This window comes from Zalophus californianus, chromosome 5, assembly GCF_009762305.2.
Source record: "Zalophus californianus isolate mZalCal1 chromosome 5, mZalCal1.pri.v2, whole genome shotgun sequence".
In the NCBI taxonomy this organism is placed as follows: domain Eukaryota; kingdom Metazoa; phylum Chordata; class Mammalia; order Carnivora; family Otariidae; genus Zalophus; species Zalophus californianus.
This window is the reverse complement of record NC_045599.1, coordinates 55,030,014-55,047,139: the sequence shown is the minus strand read 5'-3', so window position 1 is coordinate 55,047,139 and position 17,126 is coordinate 55,030,014. Positions and strand designations below refer to the sequence as shown.

At 40.8% G+C, this 17,126-nt stretch overlaps 1 protein-coding gene across 7 annotated transcripts in view; it reads right to left on the bottom strand.

Annotated features, from left to right (window-relative positions):
• Nucleotides 1-17,126, bottom strand: part of ARHGEF28 (Rho guanine nucleotide exchange factor 28) — a 321,591-nt gene that overhangs the window by 184,616 nt on the left and 119,849 nt on the right. The gene's annotated exons all lie outside the window — the stretch shown is intronic.

The window sequence follows — 17,126 nt, the reverse complement described above, 5'->3', positions numbered from 1 at the left end:
GTCCTCCAGGGAGACGGTACATTCCACCCAGCCTGTGGGAGTGGCAGGGAAATGGAAACTAGGAGGTGGAAAGGGTCGCCCGCTTTGGAAGGCCTCCAGAGCTTGGCCCACTGCGGAGAAGCATCTGGGCTTTTGTGTGCTTGCCCAACAAAAACAAACCCTCTCTTGGCAAGTCCCTCCCCCTGTGATAGGGGAGAAAAGGAAACAGAGGAAATTCTACACAGCCTCCTTAACATCTGTTTGCCTTTGATGGCTATCATCAACACTATATTCTGTAGGATATTAAGAAGTAGGCCAATCAGTATCAGAAAATCACTGCAGAACTCCTTTCTCCAATAATCACATGGATATTTCATCTAAATTTTAAAAATAAAAAGGCTATGTTTTCCTAGTGGTTTGAAATCTATCACCCACAAAGCATTACCTTAAATTATGAATAGGTATAAATACAAATTGGGGTTTCCTGGAAAAAAATCACTAGTTTACACAATTTTGGATTGTCCTTTCTCTGCATGTGAGCACATGCAAACATGCACGAATGTCATCAATAGAAAGTAGCATGCCAAGAATAATCCACCATACGATAGCTTCCAAAAAAGTTCAGGAAGAGGATCTGAAAAGCAAAAAACAAAACAAAACAAAAACCAAAAACCAGTAACAAATGTCTGACATGACAGAGAGGAAACTTAGATGAAATTCCATTTTCTAAAAAAGGAAGAATAGCCTGCGTTAGTCATGTTCCTGGTGGCTAAAGGGACTGTTAATTGTCCACGAACAGAATCTGACCTGACTTGTCGTTGTTTTTTTTAAAGAAAACAAACCGTATCAACAGATCAAAGCTTTTCACAGATCAGAAGAATATCTAATCTGTATCTATTCAAAACAACCCTCACGTTCGTATTTTCTTTGGTTGGGTGAACAAGGACCACAGCTTACGAAGGAGTTTAAATGCAAGATTTTCCAAAGCAATACAGCCCCAAGGAGACCAGTTTTACAATTTAGGTGTGCCTTCCTTTTGAGCCCACACCATGCTCTACATTGATAAAAAAGAAGATAAACAAAAACAGGTCAGAAATAAGACCTATCCATTAAAGGGAGATGGCCACAGTCTTAGCGCTAAGAACACTAGTCAGCAATAAAAAGGGGTCTTCTTATTTGCTAATTGCAAAGAGATCAGAAAGACACAGAAGGCATTATGAGGAGGGATGGGGGTGATGCAGAAATTAATCAGTCGCTTAACCAACTGAGCCACCCAGGTGCCCCAACCCCAATGTTTATAGCAGCAATGTCAACAATAGCCTAAGTATGGAAAGAGCCCAGATGCCCACTGACAGATGAATGGATAAATTTGTATTTATCCGTGGATAAATTCAATGGATAAATTCACCTGGGTAGCTCAGTTGGTTAAGCGACTGCCTTCAGCTCAGGTCATGATCCTGGAGTCCCAGGATCGAGTCCCACATTGGGCACCCTGCTAGGTGGGGATAAAAATGGATAAAGAAGAGGGGGTGTGTGTGTGTGTGTGTGTGTGTGTGTGTGTGTGTGTGTGTGTGTGTGTGTGTGTGTGTGTGTGTGTGTGTGTGTGTGTGTGTGTGTGTGTGTGTGTGTGTGTGTGTGTGTGTGTGTGTATCATATATATAATATTACTCAGCCATCCAAAAAATTAAATCTTACCATTTGCAACATGGATAGAACTAGAGGGTATTAGGCTAAGCAAAATAAGTCAATCAGAGAAAGACAATTACCATATGATATCACTCGTATGTGGAATTTAAGAAACAAAACAGAGGAGCATGGGGGAAGGGAGGGAAAAATAAAACAAGATGAAATCAGGGAGGGAGACAAACCATAAGACTTTTTTTTTTTAAGATTTTATTTATTTATTTGACAGAGAGAGACACAGCGAGAGAGAGGGAACACAAGCAGGGGGAGTGGGAGAGGGAGAAGCAGGCTTCCCGCCGAGCAGGGAGCCCGATGCGGGGCTCGATCCCAGGACCCTGGGATCATGACCTAAGCTGAAGGCAGACGCTTAACGACTGAGCCACCCAGGCGCCCCACCATAAGAGACTCTTAACTCTAGGAAACAAACTGAGGGTTGCTGCAGAGATGGTTGGTGGGGGGATCAGGTAACTGGGTGATGGGCATTAAGAGGGACACATGATATAATGAGGACTGGGTGTAATATGCAACCGATGAATCAATGAACTCTACTTCTGAAACTAATAATACACTATATGTTAATTAACTGAATTTAAATTTAAAAAATACACACTCATTTCACTGAAAATTCTGGACACAGAGGCATAATGGGCAAGATTATTTCCCCAAATTAATCTAAAACTTTAATGTGCTCTAGTCAAAACCCAAAATTGATCTTCAAATGAAATCTTTAAAGTGCATCTGGAAGATCAGATTCACAAGACTAAAAACAGTTTGGAGAAAGATAATGCTTGGGCTGTGCAGAGTGGGGTCAGAATTTGCCCTACCACAAAGCAAAGCTTGCAATAAAACCATAATAATTTAAACAGTGCAACATGGGCACAGAGACAGACCACTGAGTAGGGAGCCCAGAAGCAGATGCATGGAAGTTATGTAATAAAGGTGACATTTCAAGCCAGTGGGGAAAGAACAGTCAACTCAGCAAATTGTTTTTGGGAACAATAGCCATCTATTAGGGGCAAAAACAGGCCTCATATCACACATTCAATTTCCAATTAACTCCATATTTAACACAAAAATTCATAAGCACATTAAGTTAGAAGGCTAACATTTCTCAGTATTGAACACAATGATAGGGATTAAAGAAATCTAAATCCCATCTATCCTGACACCCTTCCAATGTACCAAATTGTTTTCGTCCTTTTATTGCCTTCCAGTCTTTGTGCAGTGCACAGCTAATTCTTACAGAGCTACCCTCATGGCGTAAGTACACATAAGGTGCTCCTCTCTCTTCTATCAAAAGTACTTTTCCATCTTCTGATTTTTGGCACCATTCAGTTGCATTCCATCAAATGGGATGCTCTATATTTTCCTCTGCCATCCCTGTATTACTGTACTTGAAAAGTGTTTCTAGCTTAACATTATAAATGATACTACAAGAAACTTTTTCATGTTCATTATTTTATGTTTCACTACTATAGAATAAAATTCCAGAAGTGGGTCCAAACATGTGAAAACTTGTCACAAATCGCCAAACTGCTTTCCAATAATGTTCTATCAAATTTCACGGCCACCAGTGCTGGTCATGAGTATCATTTTCATTGCAACCTTGCCAAAACTTTTATTTCCTAATTTATGGATAGTGAACAGTTCCTCGTTGACTTCATTCATCCTTTTTTCCCTACCCCTCAAATTACTTTTACTAAAGACTACTGCTAAATAGTGTCAACATTGTTAGTGGCCTGTTCAAATTTCAACTTAAAGAATTCTGGTCTTCCCTTCTCTATTCACATCTGCATTCACGTTTGCCTTAAGCAGGTCAAAATTTTCATTTTCTCAAGTGAACCAGTTGAAATGAACATCACAATCAGTCCCCTTCTTCTCTGAATACTGAAGGTGTATCACCTGTTATTTTCTCTTGGCCAGATAAAAAGTTCTCAAATACTCCTATAAAATCTCTGCAGGCCAGTAACACGGAAAATGGGAACAAATACTGAGTAGGAAAGCTGGACTAGAACCATACCGAATACACCCCAATATAAACACACATATACACACACAGTTAATTAAACCAACATTTTTTTACCTAGAAGCATCCTCTTTGAGAAATTCTACTTGTAAAACTGATCAATAATTCTCAAAGACCAAGCCTTCTGTTGAAATGCTGTGACATCTGTAGATTTCTTCTCAAAGAACCAAAAAGGTATTCAATCTTTTTGCCCCATTAAACTATTTATTTCATCCAATTATTTTACCCTTCTTCTGATGACATTTAAGATGGAAATGGTTGGCACTGATGTGCACGTTCTAAATATTTTTTTCCTTAAGCTAGGTCTCTAAATACTTTGATAGCTTGGTGCTTGTATTATCCTAATCACTGAATTTTCTTGTGCTAATGTTCTTCCTACTCTCTTCACTCTCACCCTCTGTAGACAATGTAGCTATGTATAATTATACTTGTTACTAACAATGTCATTTGCTAAACAACCTTAACCATCTAATTTCTAAAATATCTGGCATGAATATGGAATAAATATTGTAGTTTCAAATTATGACAATGAGAACAAAGTGCATCTTTTTATTTATTTTTTTAAGATTTTATTTATTTATTTGACAGAGAGAGACACAGTGAGAGAGGGAACACAAGCAGGGGGAGTGGGAGAGGGAGAAGCAGGCTTCCCCCGGAGCAGGGAGCCCGAGGCAGGGCTTGATTCCAGGACCCTGGGATCATGACCCGAGCCGAAGGTAGAAGCTTAACGACTGAGCCACCCAGGCGCCCCAAAGTGTGCATCTTTTTATAGTGGCGGTTTTTTAATCGGGGTCACAGGAAAAATCCATGAATGGGTTTCAGGAGGTCTGGATACCTTTTAAAATTCTTAGCAAAACCCTCTTCATGTGTGTATGTGTCCATTTTTCTGAAGAAAGGTTTATTGATTTCATCATATTCTCAAAGGTATCCAATTCTAACTTCTATAGAACCAAATAATAGTGGGAACATAATAAATGTCGTTTAATGACAATGGTGACCTTTGCATATGATAGTAAGACATGTACTACTGTTCTTCAAGGTATTCTGCACAGCCTTTACATGGGGTGATTTTTAGGATAGAATCACATTAAAGGTACATTTTTTTTAAATTTTATTATGTTATGTTAGTCACCATACAATACATCATTAGTTTTTGATGTGGTGATCCACGATCCATTGTTTGTGTATAACACCCAGTGCTCAATGCAGTACGTGCCCTCCTTTCTAAGTTTTTTTTAAGATTTTATTTATTTATTTGAGAGAGAGAATGAGATAGAGAGAGAGCATGAGAGGGGGGAGGGTCCGAGGGAAAAGCAGACTCCCTGCTGAGTGGGAAGCCCGATGCGGGACTCGATCCCAGGACTCCAGGATCATGACCTGAGCCAAAGGCAGTTGCTTAACCAACTGAGCCACTCAGGCGCCCAGTACATGCCCTCCTTAATACCCATCACCAGGCTAACCCATCCCCCCTCCCCTCTAAAACCCTGTTTGTTTCTCAGAGTCCATAGTCTCTCATGGTTCATCTCTCCCTCCGATTTCCGCCCCCTTCATTTTTCCCTTCCTTCTCCTAATGTCCTCCATGCTGTTCCTTATGTTCCACAAATAAGTGAAACCATATGATAATTGACTTTCTCTGCTTGACTTGTTTCACGTAGCATAATCTCCTCCAGTCCCATCCAGGTTGATGTAAAAGTTGGGTATTCATCCTTTCTGATGGCTGAGTAATATTCCATTGTATATATGGACCACATCTTCTTTATCCACTCGTCTGTTGAAGGGCATCTCGGCTCTTTCCACAGTTTGGCTATTGTGGACATTGCTGCTATGAACATTGGGGTGCATATGGCCCTTGTTTTCACTACATCTGTATCTTTGGGGTAAATACCCAGGAGTGCAATCACTGGGTTATAGGGTAGCTCTATTTTTAAATTTTTGAGGAACCTCCACACTGTTTTCCAAAGTGGCTGTACCAACTTGCATTCCCACCAACAGTGTAAGAGGGTTCCCCTTTCCCCACAACCTCTCCAACGTTTGTTGTTTCTTTCCCTGTCCATTTTTGCCATTCTAACAGGTGTAAGGTGGTATCTCAATGTGGTTTTGATTTGAATTTCCCTGATGGCTAATGACAATGAACATTTTTTCATGTGTCTGTTAGCCATTTGTATGTCTTCTTCAGAGAAGTGTCTTTTCTTATCTTCTGCCCATTTTTTGACTTGTTTTTTGGGTGTTGAGTTTGAGAAGTTCTTTATAGATCTTGGATACCAGCCCTTTATCTGTAGTGTCATATGCAAATATCTTCTCCCATTCTGTGGGTTGCCTCTTTGTTTTGTTGACTATTTCCTTTGCTGTGCAGAAGCTTTTTATCTTGATGAAGTCCCAAAAGTTCATTTTTGCTTTTGTTTCACTAGCTTTTGGAGATGTATTTAAAGATACATGTTAACTGAGGTGCTAAATATTGTACTGCAAGTTTACTAATACATGCCATGAAAACCATTATGCTAATATAAACATAATGCTCTAAGTGAATTATCAAATTTGATTGTTTTTAACACCTGAAACTTGTCTTTACAACAAAAAATGATTCTACACAGAACCTTCCCTGCAGAGCAGGGTGTTTAATGTTGTGAGATTCTTGAGAATTTTTAAAAGTGTATTATCCCATTTTATAGTTAAGTAAATAAAAGTACAGGAACTAGTCAGTACTAACTATCTCAAGATCCCAGAGCCAGATGGACAGTACTGAGTGTCTTGATTTCTATCCCTACCTGCAAGTTACATACCCTCTTTACCTTCTTCAAGCACAATTCAAAAAATGTGCTATGGGCATTAAGTCTTTTATTCCAAATTACTGTGTTTAAATACTTCTTTAAACCAACATGAAACAATGCAAAACTTATTTCCTGTGTGTACATTTATTATAGATATATGCATATCTATACACACATATTTAGCTCTTATGAGCACAGTATTTCACAATTACAAAGTGCTTTATTGTATATTTTCTCCTCTTATTCCCACAGTAAGACCTAGGAAGTATTATCATGATTCTAATCACATAAGTGAGAACCTAGGTACTATAAGGTCCAGTTAGAAGCAGAGCCACAAATCAAATCCACATCTTCCCGCCCCAGGCCCAGCATACTTTTCTCCCCAACATGTTACTATACAAAGAGCAGTGCTCAGGTGTTTGTTGACTTACTACACCTTTATTGACTTACTTCACCTCAACCTTTATTTTACATACTTATTATAAATATTCTCATCCTGAAATCCACAGGTAGGGGTGGAGTGGAAAGGGGAGGGAAGAGAAATATTCCTTAGTCCCCTCAAGATAAATGCACAGTTTCAGGCATTAGTCTTGGGAGAAAGTGTCTTTTAGTTAAAGATTCTTCTAAGTGTGCAAGAAGCATATGATTCAAAAAGTTTAGGAGCGGGCGCCTGGGTGGCTCAGTTGGTTAAACGACTGCCTTTGGCTCAGGTCATGATCCTGGAGTCCCAGGATCGAGTCCCACATTGGGCTCCCTGCTCAGCAGGGAGTCTGCTTCTCCCTCTGACCCTCCCCCCTCTCATGTGCTCTCTCTCTCTCTCTCTAATAAATAAATAAAATCTTTAAAAAAAAAGTTTAGGAGCCACTGATCGAAAACATGTTTTAACCATCTTTTGCATAGTATAAAATATCAACATCATTCAAATTTCTTGTCCCAAACCAAAACTAAATCAACAAAACACAGGTGAATACAAATTGGTTAAATCCAAGGGGACTATCAGAATCATATTTTTAGGGAGGATACACTAAAATGACTTAAGAGTCTTTTAAGACATTTCTCCAGAAAGACCCTTTCAAGTAGGAATGGTTTCCATTTCCAGACAGGATAAGACAAACCACAGAAGTCCAACATTCCTGCTGGTAACAACTAGAAAATCAAGACAGAAAAAAATGAAAATTTTATTAAAAATTTATTTTAAAATTTTATTAAAAATTTAACAGTCATATCCTTAAAGGCATCAGAGAACTACAGGAAAAAGAACAAAATGCATTTAAGTTCCAGAAAGGGGAGAACCACTCAGAGAAGTTATGGAAGTCGGAAGACAACAGAATGTTATCTTTAACATTTAGGACCTCTGTTATTTTATTTCTTTTATAAATAAAATAACAGAGGTCCTAAAATTCCATGCCTATCAAAAATATCCTTGGGGCACCAAGGTGGCGCAGTCAGTTAAGTGTCAGACTCTTGATTTCAGCTCAGGTCATGATTTCAGGGCTGTCAGGACTGAGCCCTGGGTAGGGCTTCACACTCAGCAGGGAGTCTGCTTGAGATTCTCTCTCTCTCCCTCTGCCCCTTCCCCTCCCTTCTCTTTCCCTCTCAAAAAAAAAAAAAAAAAAAAATCCTTAAAAAAGACGCTGAAATTAAAACGCTTCAGACAAATATAGAGGGAATTCATTGCCAGCAAAACAACACTAAAAGAAACATTAAAGGGAATTATTCAAGCAGAAATAAAATGATCTCTAACATAAACAGACACAGAGGGGAGAATTGAACAGTGGAGTAAATATAATTAATATATAATGTACAAAATAGGAACTATGTCATGGAGTTGAAAATATTTGTAAAACTAAAATGTCTGACAATAGTAATGTAAAAGGCAAATGGGATTCACGTGTCTAGCAGTTTGGGGAAAATGTTAAACATAATAGCTCATTACACTTGTGTCAAATACATAAGTTTTAAGTTGAGGGTAACAGTAGAAAAATGTATGACAAGTTACAGAAGAAAAACCCAATTAGAAAATATTTTATTAATCACAAAGACAGGAGAAACAAAAACATAAAACGTATGTCAAATAGTTATAGGATATAAATCCAAATATACCAGCAATTATTTTAAGTGTAAATGAACTGACCCAAATACAATACCAACACAGTACAGAATTTTTTAATTCAAAAATGAAAGAAAAAAACACAGAAAGCTTAAAAGTAAAAAAATATACCAACCAAAGAAAGCAAGTATGGCCAAAACAGTATCAGAAAAAGTAGATTTTTTTTTAAAGATTTTATTTATTTATTTGACAGAGCGAGAGAGAGGGAGAAAGAGAGAAAGCTCACACAAGCAGGGGGAGCAGCAGGCAGAGGGAGAGGGAGAAGCAGGCTTCCCGCTGAGCAGGGAGCCTGATGTGGGGCTCGGTCCTGGGATTCTGACCTGAGCCCAAGACAGACGCTTAACAACTGAGCCACCCAGGCACCCCTGAAAAAGTAGATTTTAAGCACGTCTTGCTAGTAAAGAAAGAGAAACTTTGCATCATAGTTTAAAAAGAGATTATCATCATATTAAATCTGTATGGACCTAATAACACAGCCTCAAAATATTTTTTAAAAATTAACAAGCCAAAGACCTAGACCAATCCATAATCACAAGTTAGACCTTAACATGCCTCTCTCTGTAGCTGATGGAAGAAGCAGACAAAAAAAGTGACAAGGATATAAAAGATCTGAATCACATAAGTAACACAATTATTTACCAAAGGAGCAATTACCATAATTAAATGTATATGTGACTATTAAAAAGCCACACATTTTTCATATCTCTGCAATAAATTCAGTTATACATAAACACACAAATCAAAAATTCTCCACTTTCACACTGAATGGGATGATCCACCACTACAGAACTGAAATAGCCTTTGTTTCTGTATCAACGCTGGAGTAAAAAAAAAAAAAAATTCAGGACAGAGGTCAGTAAATTACTCCAATTCCTCAAGAAAAACATAAGTAGGCTTTAAAAGTCTCCTTAGAGGCTCGATTATTGCTCACCGAGAAGTCTCCTTAGAGGGGTGCATGGGTGGCTCGGTGGTTAAGCATCTGCCTCAGCTCAGGTCATGATTCCAGGGTCCTGGGATCAAGCCCCGCATCAGGCTCCCTGCTCCGCAGGGAGTCCGATTCTCTTTCTGCCCCTCCCCCTGCTTGTGTTCCTTCTCTCACTTTGTCTCATTCTGTCAAATAAATAAATACAATCTTTAAAAAAAAAAAAGTCTCCTTAGATTACTTCCTTTTAAAATCACTAAAAAAAATAATAAAATCACTAACTTACTCACAGATGTATGAAAACACAGAACTCGTAGAAATTGAAAATATATATGACACTTTAAGCAGATCACTGAAGGAAAGGTACTGGCTTGGGTTTAAGAAAATTCCAGTTATAATCTGTACTCTTAAATCACCCCCAGTAGCTCTTGAGGAAGAAAGGCCCTGTGCGTGGTTCCCAAATAATCAAGTACATAAATAAGGAATGAAGCAAAATGCAGTTTAACAACTGGATGGCAGTTAGGATTTTAGTCAATAATCAACTAAGCATGAGCTGTCACCGACCCAGCTACCCTAAAATGCTAACTCTGGCCTACCCTGCATGGGTGAAAATCTAGTAACTCCATTAAGATTGGGTATGGTCCAGCTCTGCTCTCCACCAGACATACCTGGGCCATGGAAATACTTCAATACACACAAAACTGACAACACGTTCAGCAGAAACAACAAGGATGCCAAAGGGACACAAAAACCATATTGTCATATGAGGAACAATTGAAGGAACTGGGACTGTTTGGCCAAAGCAGCGTAGAATCATGGTTAAATGGTCACTGTTAGAAATATCCGAGGGTCTCTCAGGCCGACAGGGGCTCTGACATGTTCTGCAGGCCCCAAGGGGGAAAGCCCAGAACAATGGAGGGAAGGACAGGGCACAGAGTTCAATTCTACAGTGAGAGCCTTCTAAGAATCAGAGATGGCCAAAGATGACAAAGATTGCTCTACCTTAGAAGGAATAAGCACAACCCGAAGACACTGCTTTTGTTTTATTTTGCTTTGCTTATTTATGTATCATAAAAGAGAATGGGGCTAAATACAGACCTACGTAGTCTTACAAATCTAGAATCTTTGATACCTGGTATATAATCTAGATTAATAGCTTCAATATGAAAAAAAAATATGGAGGTCTAGATAAGTGGTATTTTTGTGTGTATTTAAATTAATCGTTCCTTACTCTTTTGCTTCAATTTCCTAGCTCCTTGAGTTGACGGTTAGTTCATTTTCAGTTTCTGCATTAGTAGTTTTCAAATTGAGATCAGGGGAACTCTGGATTCTAATGGAGCTCACAAGCATTCCATTTAAATTTCATTTTGGAAAATAGGTTTCCAATTTTTTTAAGACTTTATTTATTTATTTGACACACACACAGAGAGAGAGAGAGAGAGCACAAGCAGAGGGAGCAGGAAAGGGAGAAGCAGGCCCCCCACCAAACAGGGAGCCCAATGTGGGGCTCAATCCCAGGCCCCTGGCCCCTGAGCCCAAGGCAGACACTTAACCAACTGAGCCACCCAGGTGCCCCAGTTTCCAATTATTTCTAAATCTAAAAAGACTGCATTCACTTAAATGTATTATTTACCAAGTTTTAATACACTGGTGAGGACCTGAACTGCCAAGCTAAGTCACTGTCTTTGGTGAATTAATAAATGTAATATATTTAAATTTGAAGAACACATTTAACAATAAAGAAGTTTTATCCATTTTATATATTAAAGTTCCCCATATTACTTTGTTTAGGGAAAAAGCGTTTTCCTTTGGGGGAAAGAAAGGTTTTCCTTTGGGAGAAAAAAAGGTTTTCCTTCAGAAAAGAAGTTTCAACGCCACCTACTTGGTGCCTGTAAGGCCCCTCAGACTCTAGGACACCCTCTGCTCATCTGTATTGGAAGCTCAAGTTCACCTCTAGCTCACATCTCAAACAAGCTTTTAATTTCCATTGATGACTGCAATTCATCAACTTCAGATTCAGGTTGAATCCAAGCAGACAATCATCTCGTTGGGTTATTATTTAATGCTTGAGGTCTACAAATGTATGTCAAACTATGTGTCAGATGAAGGTCAGTCTGGGTCCACTGACAGCATTGAATGTGCCAAACTGAAACCAAGACTATCCGGAATACAAAGAACCCTAAGTCTTCATGAATTGGTAGCTCCTGGACAAAGACTGACACAATCACAGTGACACGATCATCTGTATTCTTATTTCAGAGTAGGGCGCAGAGCTCCTGCATTCCACAGAGGTCCCTCTTATGAGGGTACAAAAGAAGGGAACAGTGCCCTTTGTCCTTCTCATCTGGCCAGCATCTGTGCCAGAACACAAATTGAACTCTCTACCGCCGACACACACACAGGCCATTCTTAAACAAGAGCACTGAAGGGCCTACCAAATAATGACCAGTGCAGGATAAAAGAATCAGGAACGCTTGCTCAGAGAAGTAGGGATTTAGAAACTTATAAAACATAGAGCTGTAAGAAGCCTCAGAGTTCATGGGATCAATCCCTGACATCCCAGATGAGGAAAGTGGAAGTCCATACCAAGAGGTGACTTGCTCTGGGTCCGACCATACAGCAGAGCCAGGGCTGGGGCCCAGGTCTTCACCCAGCATCCAATGTTCTTCCCATGCTCCAAGCTGCCAGTTGGAAGATTTACCACCTCACCCCTGTACTCCTACCCCAGGGCCTGGGAAAGAAAGGCCTTTATGGAAACAAGTCAGGAGTAGAGGCAATCAATGCTGTCAAAGCTCCCCAGTATTCACTGCACAACACCCATCTCTCCCCATGCTCTTGTCTCTTCTCTTCCTCAACTCTCATCCCCTCTGTCAAACTACAGCACACTCTCAGGGCCTACTGCTCTTCTCCATCTCCAAATGCAAACAAGCACAGGTAAAAGCCAGCCAAGCCACAGCATGGCAAACACGCAACTGCAGAAACCAGGGGCACAGGGCAACGAGGAAAGAGCACCCAGAGACTCCGCTCAGCCCCAGCTCCAAAAGAGTCTGCGCGCGGTAAGGAAAGAAAAAACAAGGATGAGAGCTCTGTGGGGAGGGAAAGGACAAAACAGGAGCAGCGACGGGCTAGGGAGTGATGGCAGTGACAAGAGGAGAAAGGACTAGAAAAACAAAGCAACTGAGAATTGAGGTGAAGCAGGAAAAGGGCAAGAAAGATGGAAAATAAATGACAATGAGAAGAGAAATATCCACCCTACCGGGAACTGCAATCTGGAAACACCTTTGTAAAAAGGAAGGGGGTGGGGCAGGGAGGAGCTGAATTTTGAGGCTTCGAAAGAATATTTCATCTGACCCAAATCGATCACTATAGTGCACACCTGAAACTAATATAACACTGTATGTTAACTACACTGGAATTAACGTTTTTAAAAATGAGTTATACGAAAACAATGAATCATGGAACACTACATCAAAAACTAATGACGTAATGTATGGTGATTAACATAATAAAATAAAATTTTAAAAAATGAATTCTTGCCATTTGCAACAACATAGATGGATCTAGCGGATACAATGCTAAGTGAAGTCAGTCAGTCAGAGAAAAACAAATACCGTATATTTCATTTATATGTGGAATTTAAGAAACAACTAAACAAATAAAAAAAGAGACAAACAAAAAAACAGACTTTTAAATACAGAGAACTGATGGTCACCAGAGGAGAGGTGAGTTGGGGGATGGGTGAAATAGGCAAAAGGGATTAAGAGCACACTTACCATGAGGAGCACCAAGTAATGTATAGTATTGTTGAATCATTATACTGTATACCTGAAACTAATATAACCTTTTATGTTAAATAAAATTGATTTTTTAAGATTTAAAAAAATGGAAAAATGGGGCACCTGTGTGGCCCAGTCATTAAGCGTCTGCCTTCAGCTCAGGTCATGATCCCAGGGTCCTGGGATCGACCCCTGCATCAGGCTCCCTGCTGGGCGGGAAGCCTGCCTCTCCCTCTCCCACTCTCCCTGCTTGTGTTTCCTCTCTCGCTGTGTCTCTGTCAAATAAATAAAATCTTTTTAAAAAATGGAAAAAAAAAAAAAAAGAATTGAGGGCAAAAAAAGCACCATGGAATGTGTCTTCTTGTGACACATCACAGCGGATGTTTTTCCAAACTCCTCACATCCAACTAATGGCCACACCCCTAGCTAGAAAGTCCCTCTCTCCTGTGTCCTACACAACAGTGTTGGGAGGAGAGGGCACCCTTAGGGATTCCTTTCCCATTCTCAGTCCCACTTTAGAACTGGCAATGACTTTAGAATGCAGGAGCCCATTTTTCTGGCCTTGTCCTCCTTTTCAGCCCCGTACTTAGAACTTTCCTGAATCTTCAGGTCAACTGTTCAGGGCTCTCCGCCAGTGAAAAATATGACCTACATGCAAAGCTGCCCAGTGTTGCCTTCACCAGAGATACCATCTGGCCAAAAGTTAGTTGGAGTCTGTTACTTCTTCTGAATTCAGCACAAAGCCCAGCAGTACAAGAACATCTGTAGCAACCCACACAAAGAAACAATCCCAAAAGCCTAAGTGCATAAATAATCTTGTTAAAGAATAATACCTTCCATTTCCTTAGCACTTCCCTGTTCACAAGGCACTTCTGTGTATGCTGTCCCATTTGGACCTCACAACCCCCAAAGACACAGAGAAGTGAGGGACTGGCCCACAATCCACAGTGGGGGGCAGAACTAACCACTGATTCATTCCAGAGATACACTGTGTATACTATGTGCTAAGGTTACAACAAACTACCTGCCCTATCTTTCTATTGGAAGCAAAGACAGGAAATAATCAAGTGCCTGATATGTGAGGGATTCATAAGACCTCATAAAAATAAGGTGGGGTAAAGAGAGAGATTTCAGACAGGAAAGTAGGAAAACGCCCCTAATGAGCTGATGTTCTATTGTAGACCTGAATAAAGTAACGTTGTGAACCATGTGCATATGAAAGAATCTCATGTTGAGAACTGACAAGTGCAAAGGCCCTCAGGTGAGCATGTGAGACAGGCAACTCTGGTGGATGAAGCAGAAGAGGAGAGAAATGGGAGGCAAGGTCAAGGACAAGTGAAGCTCATCATACAGGCACAGCTGTCAGCTCTGCAGTGGGAAGCCATCGCCGAGCCCTGTGTAAAAGGGTGACAAGATCTAAACTTCACCCTAAAAGGATCCCTCTGACTGCTCTGTTAAGAAGAGATCATGACGGGGCAAAGGTGAGATGAGAGAGGCCCACAGCAAAAACCAGGCAAGAAACGACCAGACATTTTCTGCCATATCACAGAGGCTCTTGGGAGGATTTTCTCTGCCAAGAGGGAGTGAACACAGCAGTTTCCCTGGAGACCACATCTTTATTCAGCTCTGCTTATCCTCTACTGCAGCGCCTCTAGCAACCCCGTGTCACGGAGATGACCGGGGAGCCACAAGAGCAAAAATGGGTGCTCCTCTCCGTGGCTAAGTGGGCAGCTGTTCAGGCTCTTGTGCAAGAGCTGACCTGTAATTCAGGGCCCTTCCTTCCATTTCTTACAGATGCATGGACAAATGATGGATGGACAGATGGATGGATGGATGGGGAGGGAGGGAGAGAGAGAGAGCTTTCGTTCATCTCTCCGCTGGCCTTTATCACCAATTTATATCAAATGATCAAACTGCAGTCGTGGTCATCTGGCTTTTCAATTTGAACATGGAGCGGCACGGATCATCCTCTAACCCCAACTTCTATAACACATAGGCTTCTGTTTATAAGGCCAAACATGTCATGGAACACTACATCAAAAACTAATGATGTACTGTATAGTGACTAACATAATAAAATTAAAAAAAAAAAAAGATGGCAGGGCAAAAAAAAAAAGGTCAAACATGAACCTTCAATCTAAAAATAGAATATGCTTTACAAACCTTATTACGTGCAGATAACTTCACTACTGACAAAGCAAGCCCCCATAGAGACATTACTAGAGGAACCTCAAGAAAAAAAGTCGGAATTTGTTTTAACTCACACTGAATTCAAAATTTCTCACTTCCCAACATGGAAATTCAATGTAAAAGCAATAGTACTTATCAATTTATTAAATGAGGTTGCTTAGTAACCCATAAGGATAAAAATGACCATGAAAGAAACCCTTTGTGTTTTCATTAATAGTACTGTGCATGGGAATGTATCAGGCACCGTGCTAAGTCAATCAGCCCACTAAGTCCTTACAATCACTCTTCAGGGTAGAAACCATCATCCAGAGTTTACAGATGAGTGAACTGAGGCTTTCAGAAGTCAAGGACTCTGACCACAGTGATCTGGAAGTTCAGGGGCAGACGTAGGAATCAAGGCCATCTCTGCGAAGTGGGCTCTGCTTCCCTCCTAACTCCTGCTACATCCTGCCATTGTGCCCAGTGCTCTATCACCTGGAGACAAGGCCTCTGCAGGGGCCGGCCCACTGCACTGAGGGACCCCAACTGTCTCACCAGACCTAGATTAAGGGGGGGGGGGGTCTTCAGTTACTCATCAATATACTGTGAATACTTAGAAGAAAAGATCTGTGTTCAAGGAGCATGAATATTGTGACATTTATTTTCTTCTTTCTTCCCACTGCATTGGACAAACCCCTAATCTGTGCCAGGCACAAATGATAGTAAAAGGACAAGACCTGATCCTACCCTCAGGGAGCTCACAGCCTCACAGGCAGAAAAAAGCTTAGACACCCACTCTTCAGTACAGGGCACCCTGCACAGCTGGAAACAGGAGGATCCAGGTCCACCTTGCAACACTGGGAAAGCCCTCCCCCAGAGGACAAAGGGGACTTTGTCTAGGAAAGGGAATTCCAAGCGAAGCATGAAGGCTGGCTATTGAATGGTTCCTTGGGAAAGGACAATTGATTGCAACCAGGCTGTCAACACTTGAGGTGGTAAGCAAGACCACAGGGAAAGCTGGACGTGAAGGCAGAGGCCAGCTCAGAGAGGGCCTGAGGGACAGGCAATCACTGGGCGGGGGGGTGGGGGTGGATTTTGAGCAGGGGAGTGACACAATCACCTCTGCATTTCTCTAATGGGGTCAGCAGAAAGGATGCTATGGAGGTGGCCTTTCTTGGGATACAGTCTCTCTCACAGTTCTCTACAGCTCAGTCATTTCTAAAGGATACCAAAAATAACCCCAGAAGTTAGGAAAACATGTGTCTGGGTCAATGTGACAGGAAATGCTAGTCTGGCTCTCCACCCACATCCTAAAACATTAGTGGAAGGAACACAAAGGTTGAGCGTGAGGCATCTACAATCAAACTAGATCGGAGCTCCAACCTCAGCAGCCTCAGTTACCTCAACTATAAAATGGTGATAAAAACCGAACCCACCTAGCAGGTAACACAGGTAGGAGTCAACCAAATCAGCACCTGACACGTAAGTGTTTTTTAGCTAGTTGCTCATATCACCCTACTAAAAACACCATTATTAGTATTCTTTGTTCCCTGAAAAAACATTGTTTGAATAGTTTGTGTGTGCCAGGCACATTCTTTTGTTTTATTGAAAACAACTCAAGAGAGATGGGGGGTATGGTATCACTACCCTCATTTTGCAGATGAGGATATTGTGCCCAAAATGCTAAATTCTT